Raw genomic sequence first — 21938 nt, forward strand, 5'->3', positions numbered from 1 at the left:
CTCTTCTTGACATTTTGATTTGTTGTACACACTTAACAGCTCGGAGTACATGTATGAATTCTTAAGAGAGCTTATGTGAGCAAAGGCACAATACCCAATGTTCTCAAGTTTCTGCATTAACTACTTAGCATAGCTAACTTCACCCACAGTTCAGAAGACATATTATTGATGAGATTCTATATGGCATCTGACAAAAAGAGGCTGGATATGAGACCCTTGCCTCTCCTGTATGCTCAAGTTCAATGTCAAATTCAGTTACATAAGAAATTCTAAGTTCATAAGAAATTCTTTCTGCCAAAAGATCGGGCTCCTTAAGTTAATGGGCAACTCACCTTGGGCCTCAGAACAGACCCCTAAAGACCGCCATAAGTGGCTGCATTAGCCTCAGAAGTGGGTATTTGTCAGTAGGAAGCAAAGTAATTTTTTAAACACAATATTTTTTAAACACAATATTTTTTTAAACACAATATTTTTTTAATATTTTTTAAACACAATATGGTTTATAAAATGCTTTGAGATCCTTTGTGGTGAGGGACAAGCTGGTGTCATGTAAGAGGATATTATTGTATCAATAAAACAATGACTCCAAAATATAGTCACCTTGTTGCTTAAGTTGTCAAAAGAATACATAATAAAGGACAGGGAGGGGGAATTTAAACGTGCCCAAAATAACTGTAAACCTGATTTTAGTCTCACTAAAATTTTCAGAAATTTTCTTCTCAAAACAATGGCTTGTAATAAGCATCATCTCAATGTCTCCTCTGCTTATCTTTATATTTTTTATGAAATTTTTTAGTCTCTGTTAGTCTCTGTTCTTTCCTGAACAGTGATAAATTCCAATGATTAAATGAATATTTTTATTTTCTTTGTATTTTTTTTAAGGAGCATATAATGAGCTCAAAAACTCAGCCTCAATATTCAGGGTTTGGTAAAAGCCACCCATGATTTATTGCCCACAAAGACTTACAAATGAGGAGTAAAACTTACTGTGTGTGACAGATTTAGGTATTTGTTAAAGAGTAGAAGGGCAGGTAGGAGAAATCTATGAGTATGTGCTGCTGTCCTCAAGTGTTTCTTTGAAATATTGTTCCATAACAAGATCAATGAGCCATATCTTAAACCTTCTCTTGCATATAGAGGATCTGTCACCTAATTCCCATGGAACAATACATGCTTTGGATATCTGGGAAGGGAATTTATGAAAATGAAGCCACACAGCGAGAGGTTTACAATATTCCCCAGATTAAAATGACACAAAGGAAGACCTCTGCCTATCACTGCACTTCAAATTCACTGGCAAGAACAGAAGATAGTGAACTATATTGCTCTCTGAATATTTTGCTCAATTAAAGACTGCAAAATTTGGCCTAAGTAATCCATGTTCAAATTCCTGTCTCTTGCAGCTGGAATGCAGTGAAGCCACCAGAATGAATACCAAGCTAAATATTTTAACTGAGCAAGATACATTCTCATTTTGTGCTCCAAACTACATGGAAGTCTATATTATGAAATGGGATTATAGGATTAGAGCAGGTTTGCCTTTGGCATCTGGAAAGTGTGGCAATTGGCTTCAGTATAGAATTTCCCCAGCTAACATAGGTCACGTGGGTCAGAGCAATTTCCATGTCAGTGCAGGACCAGCATATACATGTAAATGCCATATGCTTGCTGTCTGACTGTACATGATCTGCTGCCACTAACTTCTATTGCCAGCTAGTTTAACATTAACATTCAATGTAATATAATCAAAACTGTGGGCGCCATATAATGTGCATTAAAAACACAAATTGCCCTCTCTAGTGACTATTTCCAATTGCCTTGGATGGGGGTGAGAGAAGAAGGACAGACTTCAGCTACTTACAACTATGTTTACTAAAGCCTTTTTTTTTTTTTTTTTTTTGTCAAAGGGAACGCAAACTAGAAAAAGAAATTCAAGGGACTTGGAAGGCATGAAGGCTCACCTATACAAGTGAAGTTAATTTGGGTTAATGCAGGGGATGAATTTAAATGTTAATCTTCCCAATTAACCCCTGATGAGACAGCAACTTCTGGTATCATTTGTCTTGCAGAGTCTTATCTGAGAATCTGAGCAGGAAATTAATCAGGGACAATCTCTCAGGAGGAGCCACTCTGAAATAATTTCCTATTAGACAATCTCTGAGACTGATTGCTCAAATATTGTCAGGATGTATGCTGAAGTCCTCTTTTACACCTGACCAGGCTGCCACCTACAACAGTCACTCAGTTCCACTGGACTCAGCTCCTCTGGACTGCTGAAAGCAGCACCTGATAGTCGGTTAAGTGTACATAGGAGAAATGAAATCAGAAATATCTGATTTGTGTCAGCTTCCTTATAAATCACCTAGTCCTATCACCTGCCAATCTTATGAGTGACAAAAAAGGATTTTGAAGGTAACCAGCCTTCAATTACTATTAGGTCCATTTCCACTCAGAAATCTTTAATTTGATTTTATTTGTACATCATTAACTGAGTCTTGCCAATGGGAAGGTAAAAACATTAAGGCAATAAACAGAAGTCAGTGGTATTGTTCCTCAAAATTCTCCGTCTGTCCTTTTTTCTTCTTCATTAACGCTGAAATAGAGCTTACAACAACAAAAGCACAAGCCTCTGCAATTTGATATAAAGCAGTAGCTGCATTCAGTTGTGTACATTCTCTAGCATCACAAGTCTCTGAGAGCAAAATTATTTTGAGCTAGAGGTATCAGATCTTCTATACTTCAATAACTATACCAGTTCGTTTTGTAATACCTGTGTTATTCCTATACCTGGACACTAATATCATCTGTGCTACAGACTTCTTTTATGAAGAAACTCGCTCTTGATTTAAAGGTAGAAAATGCACCACAAATCTAGGTAAATTGCTCCTGCATTATTAATCACTATTGACATTAGCACTCTAGGCTGAATTTCTCTTAATGGAAGAGGAAATAATACCTTTAACAGCTGTGTATCTGTTACAAAAAAAAAAAAACTGTCAGAGACCTACATTTTAGAAACTCCAAGAGCATTTTATGTATGCTAGTTCAACCTTTTCCAACTTTATTATGAAAATAATGATTATAAGACTGGACACAGTACTCCAGTAATGGTCTTCCTGCTGCAACACCAAAGGTAATATAATCTTCTTATTCTATTTGATAAACATCTTTACATCTATCCAAGCATCATCTTCAGCCCTTTCAGTAACATCGCTGTATGGGATGCTCAAGTTCTTTTAGTTTTATATTACTTATTATAAATGTTATTCAAGAATATTTAATACAGAGTTCCACTTTCTAAGCATAGTTATATTTTTATGTTTCGACATATGACCCTTAATTTACCTATATTAATCTGTATTGTTCAGAGGGCTGCATTTATCAAGCCTTCAGGTTGTGCATATACGTAAACCATTTCCATCACCACATTTCCTCAGACAAATGGCAGCACGATGTGACCAGATACACACTCCTCAGACACGCACAATGGATCAGCCAGCATTTTAAAGTCAGAATCTGGAGGGAAATCTAAGACAACTGCAATTATAAATCATATTTCCTTCTCTGCCTTTTTTTATTCCATTTCCAAATTCTACCAGCTGTAACATATTTCATCCTAGAGCCTCCATTAAAAAAAATAAATTAATAAATTAAAAAAAATTGAAAGCCAGACTGGACTAAAAACACTGTTCTCAGGGTAGAATTCCACCTATGACTTATGAGCTAACCAGTTTTTAATTCATACAATATGTACTACACTGAGTTTTCATGGTGATATTGTTTTTTAAACCATAATGTCATGTGGAACTTAGTCAAGAGTCACAGAGGCCTGAGTACATCATGGCAACCACCTGTTAAATCTACTGTTACTCATTGAATCTGTCAAAGGAAAACCAGTCTGTGTGATTGAACACTATATAAATTCAAATGGTATTGAAACGTTCTCTTTCAAGCAAGCACCAACAAATAGTGTGAAGAACAGAGGACTTCTGAACATTCATTTCCACACCCTGCCCTCTGAGCTGAGGGACTAGCCACAACACATTTTTTTGCTGTACAGCAGCTCTTCTCACTTTTACATAGCTACAGACAGTTGTCATAACCAATCTGATTATCAAGGATGTGGCTGGGCTGCAATGGATTCTTTCAGGAGCTGCAATGGATTACGTTCATGATGTTTACTGTCACAGCCATTTTTAGATTTGGTGGATACTATATACTAGGAGCAGCAGCAGCATGCCTGATGATGTTATGCACTGGTAATACGTTGAAGAAGCTTCCATTATTTTACTACATGTAAGCACTGCTGTTACCTTCCTAGTGCTAGTGGTTAAATCTCAGTAACATCCTGCCTCCTTCACAACTGCCTTTTTTGGTTTTGTAATAACTAAAACCTCAGTAAGTTCACAGATTGCATAAATAATGCTTGCAAATGAAAAATATATATATATTTCTTGTGTACATAAAAAATGCATATAGGGTTGAAACTCCAGCATGCTACCTTTTAAGCTTTGTGGTATCTGCCCACTTTTCTGCAAGTATATCTACCGTCTGTGAAAGAAAGTCAGGCACCAAAGCAGATATTTTTATGAAGGATTTATTTCCCAGATATACTCATGCCAGCTTCTCCTCTAAACCACTGAAAATAGGCTCAATTTCTATAACATACCAGCATTCACAGCAGTGAAAATACAATAAGCTGAGGCTGCCCATAATGCTGCAGAGCAGACTGAGCAGGCACTTTGTCACAAGACACATTTATAAAGTTCTGGTTCTAAAAATTAAAGTCTGACAGCAGCCTATATCTCCCAATTTATTCTAGCTCTATGATCTCCTACAGCACTACTTGAGCCGCCCCTGCAAAATTATGCATGCCAAGCACTATGTGTTCCATTGAGTCCCGCTCTTTTGAAAAGCAGAAGATGGGAACACAACATATTCAAGAATCTGGACACGAATATTATTGCACACCACTGCACCTTCAAGAATGGACCATTTCACCCCATTTTAAAAGACCAGAAGAAGTGGCTGAAGAGAAGAGATTCACTATGTATCTTTTTTTAGTGGTTGTTTTTTTTTAGCTTTGTTCTTGTTTGTTTTGATTTTTGTTGTTGTTGTTTGTTTGTCTGAAAACCAACTGAACACTGCAAGGTAAATACAGTCCTTAATGAAAGAGCATTGATAGGAGATTTCCAAACCTTAATCAGGGAATCTGTTCCTTCATCTGGCTGGTGGAGCAAAATACTTCATCAAAACATTTGATCATGATGTGCACCAGGTTCTTCTTCAACCATCTCATGTCTACAGCAGAAAGAAGACATAAAAAGAAGAGACCTCTTTGCAGAGATTTGTAAATTAAATGAGAATAACAAAAGATGGAAATGGAAGAGGTGATGGATTTGTAATTTTTTACCAACTTCAAAATCAGTATATCTGGTGGGATCCAGTTCCAGTCTGACCCGATTTAGGTTAGAATTAAAGAAGAGTAATTTAACCACTTCCAATAAAAATACCTGAGTATAACCTGCAGGATCAAGACAAACTCAGAGAAAGTCAGCATGATAAAAAATCTCTTACAACTGCTTTTAATTAGTTAAATTACTTGGCTCCATATGGATAGAAAATGTGGTGGTTATTCTTGTTACAGAGATACAATACATATCTCCAATCAATAATAAATGAAGTTGGCAATCCTGTTACACTGTTTAGCATCTCATTTGAAATTATTTGGCAAGCTTGCTCTGCAGCAGGTAGAATTCCTGAACCAAGACTGGACCAATTCAAATAGCAGAATTTAGAGCACCAAGGGAGAGACTTCCATTTTGAATGAAACTGAAGACTGTGTTTTGTGAATTCCATACTAACAGCACATAGTTGACCCACTTGATGTGTAGCAACTAGATTTAAACTCCAAGAAGGTGTGTAGATAGCAGGACAATTAGTATATGTCTACCACATTTGCTTAGAAAGGGAAAAGGCAGTTCAGTGTTTAGCTCCAGAAAAGCAACAGCACTGCTGACCACATGCATTAACAGAATACTGGGTTCTCAGCAGCCTAAGGAGCCTCAACACTGCAGTGCCACTGTGTCTACACACGGGGATCAGAACACTTCCTTGAATTTAGGTACCTAAATTCTGCCTAAGTTTTTCTTTAGGCATCTAAGTGCTTTTTTGGATCTCACTCTAAATTCTTACTTACTTATCATAGAACCTTTTCCAAAGACTCCATTAATTTCTCTAGCAATTACCAGAAGACCGTGAGATGATTCCACTAATCTACAAAATAAAGAAACTATTAGATTGCTTTTCTGTTTTTAAATGAACTACAAAAGAAAATACATCTGCAAAGTAAACCTAAAACATTGGGTTGTATGACTAAACCACTTTACAATAAAATGTGTGGTGACTTCCGAGACCCTACTGCTGCAGACCATAAAAACTATTGCATAATTATTATTAATAAATGTGTAAATACACATCATTAACCAGTTATTATGCACACACTTCTCTTGTCCACGCCAAGAAACAGAACCACTTCACAAAACTCCACATCTTTGCAATGTTCTCCACGCTACTGGGAAATTATTCAGCATCTGCACGAAAAATTTCTCTGCAAAAGGACACATTAAATAAAGATTTCATGTTCTAGAAACAACAGAACATCTAATCCAGGCAAGTCTAATGACTTTGTAGTGTTTTCTTGGGGAAGACAAATATTCTCTTTCTTCCTTTCGGAATTTCAGGACGGAGATAACCAGTATCATTTCACAGGACTGGTGTAATGGTCATAAAATGAACTAAAAATATTAAGAATTCATGCTAATTTTAAATAAATCTGCATGTTAGAACAAGAAGGAATCCATATGATTTAATCAGGACTTTCTCTCATTTTCTTTACTATGTAAAACAAAATAAGTCAAAAAGAAATTGCAACTCATCACCCTTACAAGAGGTAAATTTTGTTCTTCTTGGCAGATTTTAGTATTCAAGCTGAAAGATGTGGGCTCTACTTTCATCTTCTTTTGATTTATATAATGATCCTGTTTGTTTGTGTTGCAACCAGATTCTTTATGAGCTCAGTATATTGTCAACAACAGTGGTACTCATTTGTGGATGTTGATGCTGAGTTGCAATTGAATTTATATGGATCTGAGGTTTGTCTGAACCACAACCTTCAGATTCATGACCAAACTTAGGATAGAATCAGGCCCATGTTCTGTACCAGAGCCATTCTTCTTCTACATGGCTGTTTAAGGCACTCCAAGGATAATGTCCCACAAGAGAGATGGAGGTTTCACTTCTCTCAACAAAGTAAAAAAATATAATACTGAGATATTCCCCTTGGAGTTCAAGACGGGTAGCTATAAGAGCAGTAACAGCCCATGTTTTTGGCCTTTTCAAGAAAGTAACAGAGATACCTGAGCATATCAAATCACTAACCTCAAAAGTAAATTTAAATGTTAGCATTTTGCATCAGTATTATAATTAAAAGGATGCAAAGAAACATAAATGAAATGGGAAAAAATGAAGGTCACATACAGTGTCTTAAAATGTGTCTTAGAGACAAATATCCATTAACTCTTCATCTATCATGGTTTGTGATCACTTTTCAAGATAATGTCCTGCAAATGCCACATGAAAAAGTGCTATGAATTATGTAAGTGCATGAAGCAGCTCTTGAAAATATGCAACATTCAGACACAGACCTCAGGAACTATGGCCATAACAAAACTCCTTAGCTAACACAACTAAACTATTGCCTGTAGTAACTATAGCAGAAGACTTTTCAAAGAGCCCTTTACTCTCGAAACACTTGCAGTCCCATTAGGAGACTCTACTAGCATTCTAAATAAAATTACCATTGTAATTTAACCTAGTGATAAAGTCATGGCAAATATCACTGTGATTATATTAATGGCAGTAGTTAGATTTCTTAAAGGAGGAATGCAAAATATCATTCAAGAGCAGGTGCAATATCAGCAAATGGAGTTCTGTGCTCTTATAGATTGTGGCACCTGAATACAAAAAAAGTTGTTTGTTTTTTTTTTCTCTTTTGCTAAAGAACGTTACCACTATAAGTTCAACTTAAATATGCTTTTCTCTAACTTAGGGGCCACTTCCCACAGAATCCAGTAGCATCAAGAGCTGGACCTCCAAAATCAAAAGCTTATTTTTTACATTACAATTTTTTCTATTACCATAAGTTTGTGTCCACAGAAAATATGGATTGCAGTACCCCAAAGGTTTTATCTCCATTCCACATCCAGCTCTGGCATATCTCCTATATCCTGTTTTATCTCAGCTTCTAAAATCTATTATTTTTTAAGTTGGGGGTCATCAGGGAAGCAGATAAAAAGGGCAGGCCAGGATAAATTAAGATCACAAAACCATACTACATTTTCAGTAACTATCTGATCTCCCACAAAACAGGATTTCAAACTTTCTTTGGATTCCTTAATAAACAAATTCCCAGAAGCTTTCTGTGTATGACGATAGCCCACTTTCCCTTTTATTTTATTTTTTTATAATGATTCTTCAGAAAGGGCACAAACTGATTCCTTGGAGAGAGAGTGCTTTTTATCTACAGGGATTTTGTAAACAAATTGATCCAGCTGTTTTGCTTTAGAACTCTCCAGACATAGTAAATTATTCCTTACGACATCAACACTTCATTTCCTCTATTTGCAGTTAACATCTCAAAACAGACTACTCTTCAAAAGACAAATAACTGAAATGTATTAGCATCAACAAGATCATTCAGACACTTTCTTAAATAAAATCTGTCTTCTATATATGGATACATTTGGTGCCATAGAATAGTTTCCAGAAAGGATCAAGATCAAATGTGTTTGGTTCTTTTCCTAAGCCACTGAAAATTTATCAAAGAAATCTTAAGAATTTCATTTTTCCTTTCCTTTGTTACGTGATTAGCTGCGTTTGTGTTAAAAAAAAAAAAATAGACATGTGGGATGATAATGGATTCCAAAGTCTCAGTTAAAACTTAGACAAGAACTAGTTTATCTCCTTAGTATGAAAATAAAGTGGGAAAAAATAGGAAAGAGGAGGAACAGATCTATGAACTAGGCAAAATGAAATTTAACAACATTTGATAATATATGCACATATAGACTCAAAAACTAACAAAGAAGAATGAAAACTGTTCCCTGTGTTTCTTAGTGGCATGCCTAATAGGCCATTCTTCAGAAATACATATAGAGATTTTATTATTTTTTTAACTAATAGTAAAAAGTACTAATTGGCTTTAAAGATATAAGGGACTTTTAGAGATAAGAACAAGGCAAATATATTATCTGTAAAATAAAAAACAGTTCCTGAGCTTATCCCAGGTGAACACACTGTATCAAAACATTTTTTTTGCTGAGTTCACTAATCTTCTTTAGATATTTTTCTTCCATTTTACAATGATGTGACCAGTTTTTCCATAATCTTTCCTAATTACAGGCTTTCTGAAGGTCACATGCTGACAGATATAGCAACCAGCTTTCCATTCTATACTTCCTGAATTAGAATATTTGTTTTAAAATGAAATCATTGTTAGCTTTCCAGTTACTATAAGGACAGCAGGATCAACTGAGTGCACAGCAACAGATTATGAAGCAGGTGGCTTGAGGCTAAATCTAAACAGTTTCCTCACATAGCTTTGTAAAGTGTGGTCCTGATAACTCGTAATGAGTGTTAAGGGCTGTCTGGTCACTTGGTTGTATACAAGGTCTAGACAGGTCAAGGTCTAAGGATCAGAGCTTCTAATTGCATTCTATTAAATACTCAGTTGTAAAAGGTCACCAGAAGACCCACTAGAGGTATACTATCTGACTATTAAACAGTAGTGCCCTTAAAAGACACTCAGGACTTAAAAAATTATAAGATACTGAAAGAGAAAAAGAGACAGCCAAAAAAGAGGTGAATCTGAGGACACAGCAGAAAATTGAGGTCATTGTTCTATATCACATTCCCCATGTAAAAGAGGAATTTGAAACTCATCGTCTATTGAAGCAGTCGGTATTTGGCAGCATCAAGTCTAATGTTGAGTTAAACCATTTAGAAGGCAGATTTGGAGAGCCTTTCATTGCAAAATGAACAAATAATGAAATACACTTATTTCATAACCTGTATTTGTTACAAACACATCTCACTGAGCTGTTGTTCATTCCCTAAAAGCTAATAAAAAGGAGAAATTAATATGTCTAAAGCCAGCATTTTTTACTTCCTTTAAATAAAAGCCTCATATAAAAGCTCTTGTGGTTTGGTGATACTGTGCTGTTGCTGACTGGCAGGGCAGTATTTGGCGATGCACCCCCTTAAAGATTGTTGTTATGCTGTTTTTCTCCCAGTATGAGTACTGGGAGGACACACTAAATCAGACTGCTCCAAGGGGATAGCACCTCGTAAGCACGAATTATTCAGTGACAGGTTTTGAACCAGCCACAACACAAGCAGGTAGTAAAGAGACAACAGGCTCAGGCTTTGGCTAATGAAGAGGGCCACCCACACGCACACAGCCAAGAATGCTAGGACTCAGCTGGGTCATAAGAAAAAAGGTAACGCTTTATGTTTCAGGACAAGGAATCCTAATATGTAGTGCTAAGGACTGATATTGCCCAGTTGGGAGGATGGTCATAGGAGTCAGAAATATGGTACCCAGGGTTAGGAGACAAATTCCTGAGGTTTCCTTTGAGGCAGTACAGCAGTGCTGGAGTAACTTCAAAGCATTATGACATTTCCATCTTTTCTTTCTTTTTCTTTGAGCACCCCAAAACATGGCACTGTTCAGAGTTTCTGGACCTGCAAAACATTTTGGGGAATGATAGACTCCAGGTTTTATGAACTTTCTGGTGCTTCTCAGCCTTCTGACAACCCTCACATTACCTGGACTGCAGCCTTCCTTGCAATATCTTGGCTCCGCTGTTCCCAGTCTGCCTGGAACCAATTAATGCATTAGCACAAAAAATGAAAAAAGAATTAATCATCCTCTTCTGAACCTCAAGAGATTCAAGTTTTGGACAGACCTGTGTGGAGATGGGGTAATATCTGAACTGTGTTACCCCTTCCTAGCTGACAGAAAGTCTTGCTATTTATTTCCCTTCTTACCAGCTGACACCTACAGTAAGTAGTGAGGCTGCACATATCAGGCTTGCTTCCCTTGCCCCTATCCTATATAGCACATGGGCAAAAGCTGAAAAAGGGCACCATCTTCTACCTCCACTCTCCATTTTTCCTTTGCAGGATGCAAACTTTCCAGTACAAGGTGGCAGGACAGGCCTCCACTTTGTCATCTCATCTTTTGATTGACTTCTTTGGTGTCAGAATGCAACATACCAGTGCCAACAGGAACCCTCAAACTTTTTTTACCTTCCTTCTGCCACCCAGCGGAATCTCAGAACCTCACAAATCTCTTCAGTTCCCTATAATCATATATATCCAGAGAAACACCTTTTTTTGCAAGTTCTCTTCCCAGCCATGGTTAATGGACTCATTCTCCCACATGTGGCACTCTTCCTGCCTTGCCACCCTCCACCAACTCTTCCCACATGCTCAAAGTACACCTAAGTACACACTAAGACTGACAGAATCCTTAAACGTGGAATCTGAGGGTACTCTCACTCCTGACAAGCCTCTGCCTCTTCCTCCAGCTCCTCCTCATTCTGCCTTCTGTTTCTGGCCTTGATAAGCAGAAACTGAGGGAAAGCCCGTTAGGGCAGTGCACATCACCAGTGCACCAAATACTGCCTTGGCTCTATGGAATTAATCTAAAGATGCTCCACAGGAGCACTGTTTAATAAATTTCCTCTGTGCCCATGGCAAGCAGATGGTAACATGGGGTTGGCAGGATGGGGTTCAGTCCCTCCTGGTGCCAGGAGGAGGCAGCTCAGCCTAAAGCAGTGCTGCCATCCTGCAGGCCTCCGTGCCATGCAACCTCAGAATGACCAGATGGCCCTAAGCCCAACTGCATCTTCTTCACATTTTTCCTCCCTTTACAAGTTTTCCATTTCTCTCCCAAAACACTCCTGTATTTCTTTTTTTACACTTAGAAACACAAGGGTTTGCTTTTCAAAATGCCAATTAAGCATGAACAGAGGGGAAATGATACATCACGAGTAAAATGGAGTGCTCAATCCTCTGGCTCACTAATTAGGATTTATGTACTGGAAAAATCCAATTCCTGGCACCAGTGAGTTAATAAAGAAATGAAAAAATGTCTGGAAAATTGGAAAAATGGGTATAATTATCTAAGAAAACTAGCACATCTGGTCATTTCCTCACACATTGTTATTAGCACCACAATTATTTCAGCAGGAGGGAAGCTGGGGAAGAAGTAATACAGGACCAATGAAGGAAAGCAATAGCAGGATAACCTACCACTCAGACACTGACTCCTGAGAGAAAGCAGACCTGCTGCTAAACAGGCAAGTCGACTTTAAAATGAACTTCTTTAAGCTGTGATTTATAGTATTTAAACTGCAGATAATTATTTCCACTAGGGGTATCACAACTGCAAAACTCCTTAGTTCCTTCTGTGCAGTCATTTACATTGGTAAATAAATTGCTAATATTCTGATTTTTACATGCTTTTTCTAGTGGTAGGAAATGAAATATGAGGTGCAAGGCAAGAGAAAACAGATCTCTACACAGCAACTCATAGAGCATGCATGTGAGTAAGATGAGGATTCACTTGTATGCTCTTGAAACTCAAATGCTTACCATAAAGATTTCCCAGAGCATACCAGTGAATCTGGTAAGCTACTTGTCCTTCTTTCATAATTGTTTTTATGAGGAAGGCAAGAAAAAACTATCCTAGGAAGAATGCCAGTAACAGTTGTGCTTTGTTGATTTTGCTTTGAGTTTTTTTGCTTTTATATTTTTGTGTGGTGATATTTCATGATATGAACATTTTGACAGTTTAATGGGGTTCTCTTGCTTCTCCTGCAATGTAATCCTTCAGGAATCTGATACAGAATGAGCCTCTCACTAACATATCGATTTTTAAGACCTTTTCCTTTTTTAAAACGTGCATACAAACTATCAGCTGTGCTTCATAATTAAAATATGATAATTTGCATTGCTGCTAAATTGGATGAGATCCAGTAAGAGATTTAGATTCTTCAATGCTAGCCAACATAACACCTATCCTTCGGTCACTCAGTTCCTACAGGAAAATTAAAAAAAAAAAAAACATTCGAGTGCCATTCAATGCATCCAGGGAGACAGTTTGATTTACAGGTTATCTTGAGTCCAGAAGCCTTGACTCATGTTATGTATCTGTCTGCCCAAAAAAAAAAAAAAAAAAAAAAAAAAGCATAGTTCATGCTTTTCTCTTAAAAATAGGTTGTAAAAACAGTTGGATTCTTGTCTTCATATAATCACCTAGTGGTTGCCCAGGCAGTAAAGGATCTTAGTTCTTCCCTTAGCTCAAGAGACCTCAAAGTCCTCCAAAGAAGGTGTCCTACTTAAAAGTTTGCTCAATGCCTCAAGCACAATCAAGAAGATCTGGGCCCAAAACAGACACCAAAAACTGAAGCACAGCAGGATCAATAGGTGACTTACTAGAATATAAGGAGGCATCCTTTTTTTCCCTTCTACAAGTACTTTTTCTGTACCATATCAAGCAGCAATTTCATGTAAAATGCACCATACATACTGGGAGCAGAGAAACAGAGAGAAAAAACAGTGGTCTCTTTGCGTAATCTGAGTGTCCAAGGAATCCCTATTCTTTACTTGTGCTCTCTTCCTCTGACAAAGTGAATATTTGACTGCTGTCTGCACAGAAGCATGTGTCTTTCATGGAGTAAAATGAAGAATGCCTTGCCACACAAACCAAGATTGCTTCATAGATTAGAAGCTCGGTATAACTCAGCCAGTGGACAATGCAACAGTTCATCCCATTAGACAGAGGGGACTGAACTTTTCTCACTTTTCCTACTCAAGTACCCCAACCAGCAAGCTGGATGGAACCTTCTGTGGTGGCTTTTAGAAATAAATCAGCAGATGCAACGCCATCATTTTGTGAAATGTTTGATTCTCTCAGCATGTGAACATCCCTAACAGACTAAGTCCCTCCTGAAATTCACATACCTGCTAACTTTGCCCTTTACCACACTGATGCATCATCCACCACTATAACTTAAATATCTTCTTATATGTCTTCTGGCATTACTTAAATACCCACTACTTTATTTCAAATTACGCTGCTTTAACACATTTGGTTTTATGACTTTAAATTAGCAAAGCATCCTTCCCATCCTAAGGAAGCGGTCAACAAAATCCAACTATATTCATCTCAAACATCTCAAAAGTTAAGCATACCAAAGTGGCACATTGAGGGGGGTGAGGGGAAGGAATTTGGACTAGTGAGCGTGCTGTGCTTCGACTTGGAATGCAAAAGAGCATCTCAGCAAGTCTATACATAACATGTATTTGCTATTTACATTTACAAGATAATGTTTTCATGTACATACATGTTTTCCTGAATATACTTTTTTTTTCTATATTAGAATGTGGAGGCATAAACATAGAGATCTCTATTCCTAGATCCCTTTCAGGTCAGTATGTGATTTATATATTGAGTTGCTTTGCCTTGTCCAAATTAAGGTGCATGTACAAAAGTGAACCCTCAGGCTCCTGGGGAATGTACAGACAAAACAGTGAGTCACTGTTGATCACTGGATGGTAGTGTGTCTAAGTGAGATGGAAGAAGCCCCCTGTTATTACTGGTCCCTTCTTAGCCACTGCCCATAGTGGTGGGGATGATCAAATTTTCCATGAATCAGCTCTTCATTTAACATCACCTACAGCCTGGCATGTTCAGCTAACCAGACATTTTTGACTGCTTGCTTTGCCAATGACCTCTGGCTTCTCATCAAAAGTTACCTATGCACTTCAGCCATTCCTTCCAGATAGACAGCTACTTCCATGAGAAAAGGAGAGCACAGGGACAGCTGGAGGGTTCTACCATTTCAACAGCTTGGTTTAATCTTTCTGTGTTCATAAATCAATGCCTGTAAATTGTAGGAACCTCCAGCTTCAGCTGGGGACAGAGGAGAGAAAAAAGTTCAAGATATCACTTGCCCATTATCATCCATGACTGATTATTGGACAAGATTTCCAAAACTGATTAGTGATATCCTCTTCCTTGGTAAGTAAAGGTGCAGCTGTGCAACTGAAAATACTTTTTTTGCCACACTTTTGCCCCTTTGGTAACCCATGAGATGCATTACAGGGACAAGATACTGTTATCCATGATTTTTTTTTATTTGTTATCACTAAAAACAGATTACCTAATGGACAGCATTTTAAATTACTAAATTTTGTTTTCATCATTGATATTTGTTTGCTCTGTGTACTTCAGGTGCCAATGAAGGCTAATTTGACAGTGTTACTTTCAGATAAAAACAGGATCAAATACCACTTCTCTGACACACAGGAAGAATAATTTGTGAGCATTTTACATCTTTCCATCTCAGTGTACTTTGAAAAAAAAAAAAAAAGTGCAATTGTTCTCACCCATAATTTACCTACCAAGGAACTGAGGTACAAAAGGGCCACAGGGCATGTTATATGTAGAACTGGAATTACAAAGAATGGCTCCTTTCTAAATATTAGCCCACCCTGTCTGCTTTTCTTTTCCCCTTACTTTGTTCCTTTTGTATTAGAAAGTCTGCTGTCAATGACTCTCTTACAGTTGACCACATGATATTACAAAAGTCAAGAGAGTGAAAACTAAACAACTGTAAAAAGCAACTGCAAAGTAAGACTATGCTAAAGCCTTTGTTTCTTTTCTTTCTTTTTTTTGCTTTAAATTATTCCTTATTTTCAGCAACTAACAAAGGCTTTGATTAATATTTTCTTTGTTAAAGAATCAACATTTTCTCTCCTGCTGTTCTGCTGAGAGAGAAATCAATACCTATCCTCTGAGATATCCAGAAAGTCACTAGGAAAACCATAACAGAGCAAATTTGGCATTTCTCAAATTTCTAGACAAAAATAAAATAGGAAAAATATCATTCAATGTTCTTTAGGAAACATAAAGAAGCAAAAAAGGCTCATGCCAAAGCTTAATAAAAATTATTTCAAATCTTCCTTTAAAAAAAGTGTGTGAGGGAGAATCATTAAGCTGGAATCCATGGAAAGAGAGTTGTTGTGCTTTGGGGTTTTTTTGGTTTGGATTTTTTTTAAGAGCTAAAAGAAATTTCAAGGCTTACACTTGCCTTGAAGCCTCATTGCCAATTTTTGTGGTTTTACAACCACAGTTTCTTATTGCTTTTTCTTTTCTTCTTCTTCTTTTTTTTTGTTTTTGAGAAAGGGAGGAGTTGTTTGTTTGTTTTTCTAAAGTATTTCTCCTTCCCATTGTCATATATGATACCCACACACTAAACAAGGGAAACTGATAGCAAAGGGCAACCAGAGAAACTGCCTGTTCAAACCAAATGGCCTTTTCCCTTCTGCATCACCAGAGTCTATAGGCTCTGTGCAACAGGACTACTAAAGTGAGAGGAAGATTTTACCTTTCTTCCCAACCTTACACCCAAGTCCAGTGGTACCTTAACTTCTCCACCGGTTTCTTTTACAGTCTACAGGCTGAGATAGCATCTGTGCCCAGTATGAAGGAGTTAAAGCCGGTAGGTGGGACATGCTCTGCCTAGAAGTGAAGGATTGAGCATGCATAGATCTCCAGTGGAGCTGCACCTGGAAAAAGCAAGGCCTCGAGTCCATCTCATGGAGCCCAAAAAGAGCAGACAAGTCAAACACAAAGGACTTCTTAGAATAATTCTGACACCTTTTGGTGATATGGATTGTGAAATAAGGGAGATGACTCTGAAGATATTTCGCAGGCTGCCACATTGAAGGCTGACCTCTTAGATATGCCAAGTGATAGACTCTTCTTGGGAACCCATGCCAACATGCATCCAGACATAAGTATTGACTGTGGTCTCGCATGCAGAGATCCTTCTATGTCACGTAGAATGGAAATGGGTAAATTGTCAATGTCCTGTTAGAAACATTCTATCCAGCATTGGCTGGTACTTAGACAAACCAAAGCCATTTTTGCATGTGCAAGTCTTCTCTGGATCCAACTTGAAAAGTCTTACTACGAAAGCAGTCAAGGGGAAGCCAGGTTCTGACAGCAACACTGTGAGCTCCTTCATCTACTACCCTGGGTAGTTTCAGTATTTATGACTTTTATTCTTAAAATCCTTTATGAAGAAAGAGCAAAAGTTTGTTGTTGTTTTTTTTCTAAAAAAGTTTATTGTTTTTTTTTCTAACTGCTGCAGGCCCCTGCTAATTTGTCATATTGTGGTTTATGTTATGGTGGGGGAAAAGATCACATCCTTTGCTGATTTTTATGCTTATGATTTTGTAACTTCGTTTGAAGTTTTAAATAAATAACAGCTTCTTACTAGTAGCTTGAAATAAACAGTGAGTTTGTCCCTGGCCTGCCTACAGTATTTCTTCGGTTTTGTGGTGGGTATTGGCAGGGGGACAGAGGTGAGAGTAAGATGTTCCCCTCTGCCATTTTTCTTGCTGCACACTGCCAGCAAACCTAGTTTCATATGCCTACTATCCTCAAAATTGCAGACACCACTCCTTCCTATTTCCTGGTCATTTCAGTGGTTCCAAAGCAGGTAAGACTGGGGACATCTAGAAAATAAGGCTTTAGAGATATACCTACCTCAGTCCTGAGACCTATCCAGACTCATTGCCGACAGTCTCTTTGTACTAAGGCCCTCCAAGACATCCATCCTTCCCAAAGGCCAGTACCAGCACAATGTGATTCCATACCACATTGTGTGGATTATCTGTGATTCAGGCTTGCATGACGGTCTGCACTGTTCTCACAAGAAAAATACCACAAGGGAAAATCTGAATTGTTGCTGGTTTTTAATGACTAATTTTTGACAACACTAATAAAGCATTTTACAGTTTGTTGGGGTTTCTTTCTTAAGTATTTGACCCTTTACAGTTTAAAGTAAATTCTAACACTTTCTACCACAGAAGGCATTCAGGCTAATTCAACTGATGTTCACTACATCAAAATCTGATAACCTCCTCCTGCATTGTGAGGACTGCTTATGCTTTTCTTAGCTAACTCAAGGTGGGAATCTCAGAAAAGCATTTTACAAAGAATTAGTTGTTTTAAGACTTGTTTACTTCTTAAGCACAGGGAAAAAATATTGCTGTAATAAAAACTGAGTGAAAATAAATAAAAGGAGCTTTAAATTAAAGAAGCTTAAGTTTTAGAAGTGTGTTATAAACCAGAAAAAGATGCAAAGTCCTTGCGCGTCCTGAGGAAAGGGTGTCTTTCTTCTGTATTTTACAGTATTTTTAAAGTTTCTTGAACATAAGCAATCTGTTTTACTCTCTAACTTTATACTCTTTGTTCCACAATGTGCAAAAACAAATTCCCCTTTAAGCTATTGTTTTCCTGACCACAGGAAAATACAGACAGTGAGTTTAAGACTCATGTTCCTGAAGCAGTATGTGTTATGATCTCCAGTATGGTCAAGCTCCTGCTTGATAGCTCGTCTATGCATTTTATGATTGTGTATGAAAATGTTCTTATGAAGTTTCACCCCCAGAAATGAGGATTTACAAAAATTAAGAGGGGCTGACTTGCCACAGTTTATCCAAAACATAAGTTCATTATCACAGCTTTAAAAAGCTATAAATAGATATTTCAGAAGAGAAAAATAAGAACCATACTCTTCCCATCTCTCTCTCTCATCATCAAACATTACATTTTTCTGTAATCATCTGTATACAAGTTCCTGTTTTGCTCCCTCTCTTCAAAAAAAAAAAACAACCTCTCAATCCATCAGCCTTCTAGCTGTTGTTCTCTGTCTTTTGTTGGTTTTGTTTGTTTTTAGTTTCGGTATCCTTTGGCCATCCCTTTTGTTCTCAGTATTTCACCTCCACATTTCTTGTAGAACTGCCTTTGCATTTCAGCCTCCTTAGTCAGTTTTCTCTTAACACTACAGAGAGTTTTTTAAGCCCACATAATCATTTGACTGGGTGGTGCAAAACCACTAAACCTGGGCATGGAAGCATATATTATTTATAAAAACAGAAAGTTCATCTACAGATAACATTCCTATTATAAAGTCTTGGAGTTTTGTTCTGCAGCAAAGAATAAGAAAACAAGGAGTGAAACTTCCATCTCATCCTTAAGACAGACAGCTTTCTAGGGTTCACTGAAGGGTAGCCTGACCTGAATCTTACTTTTATTCTTTTTACAGTATACACTGCTCATCAACTAAATACTAAATCCCCACTATATCTCCTTCCTAGATTTCAGATGGGTCTCATAGAACCTTTGTCAGAGATTTTGTCAGTGTGCTTCCACAGCCCTTTATATTTATATATATATATATATTAACTACGATCTAAAACTTTAGTGCTAAAGATAGCCCATATAATAGAAGTTGCTGTTGGCTAACATCCATCACAAATTGTTGACTAAAAGAAGACTAAAATGTTTACCATCATCTTTGGTTGAGGAAAAAAGTATGGCAGAATAAAAATCAGAATAAAAATCAGAAGTGAAATTTAGCAGCACATAAGGAGTGGGCCCTTCTAATTTCAGTATGTTTGTTCATAAGAATCTTTTCCCTTTATCGTAAAGTACATAACTCCTATCATTCTCACCACTGCTAGTTTCATTTCAATATAATGTCTAGAGGAAATCAAAAAGGTAAAGTTTCCTGAAAAGAATAGTCAGTGGACTCAGTAAGGGGATTTTTCAACTGAGAAGCATGGCAGACATTGGCAGAGCTCCACTGATTATAAGGGAAACCTGCCAAGCTGTGTACAAGCATCAACCTCTTTTTATATTTCCAAATAAATGAAGTGTTTCTGACCTATAGATTAACTCTGATCTTTGCAGTATCCATAAAAATGATTGATATCCTGTCTTTGTCTATGTATAGATATGTATGTAGAGTGACAGAAATGTACTACAGATAAGAAGACATTTGGATATTTGGAGGACATTTTCAGAAGCTTTCACTGGGTTCTGTTCTTTTTCTCTCTTCAGAATACCTGCCATGATGTATTGTAAAGAACAGAAGCTGCTTATAGTAATGGGGAAAGATGGTGAGTAATCTGGGAAAAGCATAGGTTTATAAATCTGAATTTATAAAGAATGTGAGACTGATATCCCTCAGTTCTGCATGTTCTGCTGTTGTCTACATCTGTGCAAAAAGGCTACAAAATGTTCAGATAAGATCACCTTGTGCAGATGCTGATTATTACACAGAATGTAAAGCAAAAAAAATCAAGCCTTCTGTGTCCCACTCACCCAACGTAGATGACCAATAGATGTTTATTCAGACAAATCTCCTTACAACTTTAATACATTTGTAAGAGAACTATATGAAAAACACATTCCCTGATGGCATTACACTTTAAAAGGCTCAAAAACAAATAAATTAATTTAGTATGTTATGAAAGAATTAAACAATACCAACATATTTTTACCATTCCCATGAGGACTACTTTTTTTCTTATGGGCCTGCTCTTTGCCTCTTGCCAAAACACAGCCCCAGAGACTGCCATGATAAACCTACATGAAGGACAATTGCCATTTCTGAGCTCACATCTGGCAGAGGCCACCTTCCTAAAAAGGAAAATTCAGAGTGACATTTCTTCTGACACTGAGCCCTCTGGGAGTTAACTACAAGCACATTTCCACCTTCATTTAATACTACTTTAACAATCAGAAGCAAAGCTTTAATCTTTTTAACAACATATTTCCTTAATAAAATTAAAATTCTTTTTTGATTGTTTTGGCATTTAAAATGATACAAGCAACTAAAAAATAACAATAAAAATTAAAATTAAAAATAAGCATTTACATCATTCTATGAGATTTTAAAGGGGTTTGATCCACAAAATAAAATAATCACATAATAAAATATGATTATTACCTTTAAACTGACATAGTCAGTTATCACTGAGTTAAAAGAATTGATATATTACAGATAAATTCTAAAAATCTTAACCAGAAATTGTAAGATACACAAGATAACATGACTCCAGAAAGGGCGTTTCCAATGAGCTGCTCTTGGCAAACACATGAACCCTCTCATCACAAGGCCCAGCAAGCCACAGTGATACTGGAGAAGAGACCCACTTGCACATAATGCTGAGAAGAAGCAGATCTTAGGACACACTGGAACAATTCCTACAAATGCTGAAGCTATCAGAGTCAGTCAACAGCAAAACCATCACTGAGTTTAACAGGGCCAGGTTTTGTCTCATTAAAGTCTCTTCACTGCATAGCAACTTTGCTAGCTCACCAGAGATGACTTCAGTCTTCTGTGAGATTGCCAGCTTGTCTACCATGATCATAATGGCCAACCCACTAGTCAGTTCATTCACAGATAACTGGAATTCTAACATTTCTGATTCTACACACTGTTTGGAATAAGGGTAGTAAGACTTTAAATGGGCAGAAATGAGTTGGCTTTGGATAGGAGACTTAGCAATGTTTGCAGAAGGGACTACGAGTCAACCAGGGAAGTATTACAACATGTTTCCTCCTCCTTATTCGACTCAGCATCTCTACATCAACCAAGTTGCACAGTGCCATTCCATAAGTACATAGTGAAATGGGAATTATCTTACGGAAATGCTGGCTGCAAACACATTTGTACTTTGCTCTCCAATTCACTTAAGTTTACCTGTTGTGTTATTGAGAAGACAGCCTTGACATGATAGTTAAACTTTTACTCTGTGAGATTCTGGTAAATAAAGAGCCAGATACATTTTTTTTAACTGAAGACAATGCCAGAGTTACATTTGTAATATAACTACTACAAACTAATCACATTTTGACAGAACCACAGGAAATGAACTGTTCATTATTCATTGTATACTGAAACTATGAATACTACATCTTCTTATTCTGATTAGAGACAACAGTT

The 21938-nt window shown here is 37.2% G+C and overlaps 1 long non-coding RNA gene across 1 annotated transcript in view; it reads right to left on the minus strand.

Annotated features, from left to right (window-relative positions):
* The window catches only part of LOC106047813 (uncharacterized), a 207266-nt gene that overhangs the window by 170644 nt on the left and 14684 nt on the right, over positions 1–21938 (minus strand). The window contains exon 3 of the long non-coding RNA XR_010832008.1: positions 5199–5301. This is a non-coding gene — a long non-coding RNA (uncharacterized lncRNA). The remainder of the gene's footprint in view (positions 1–5198; positions 5302–21938) is intronic.

Source organism: Anser cygnoides, chromosome 5 (assembly GCF_040182565.1).
Source record: "Anser cygnoides isolate HZ-2024a breed goose chromosome 5, Taihu_goose_T2T_genome, whole genome shotgun sequence".
NCBI classification, from domain to species: domain Eukaryota; kingdom Metazoa; phylum Chordata; class Aves; order Anseriformes; family Anatidae; genus Anser; species Anser cygnoides.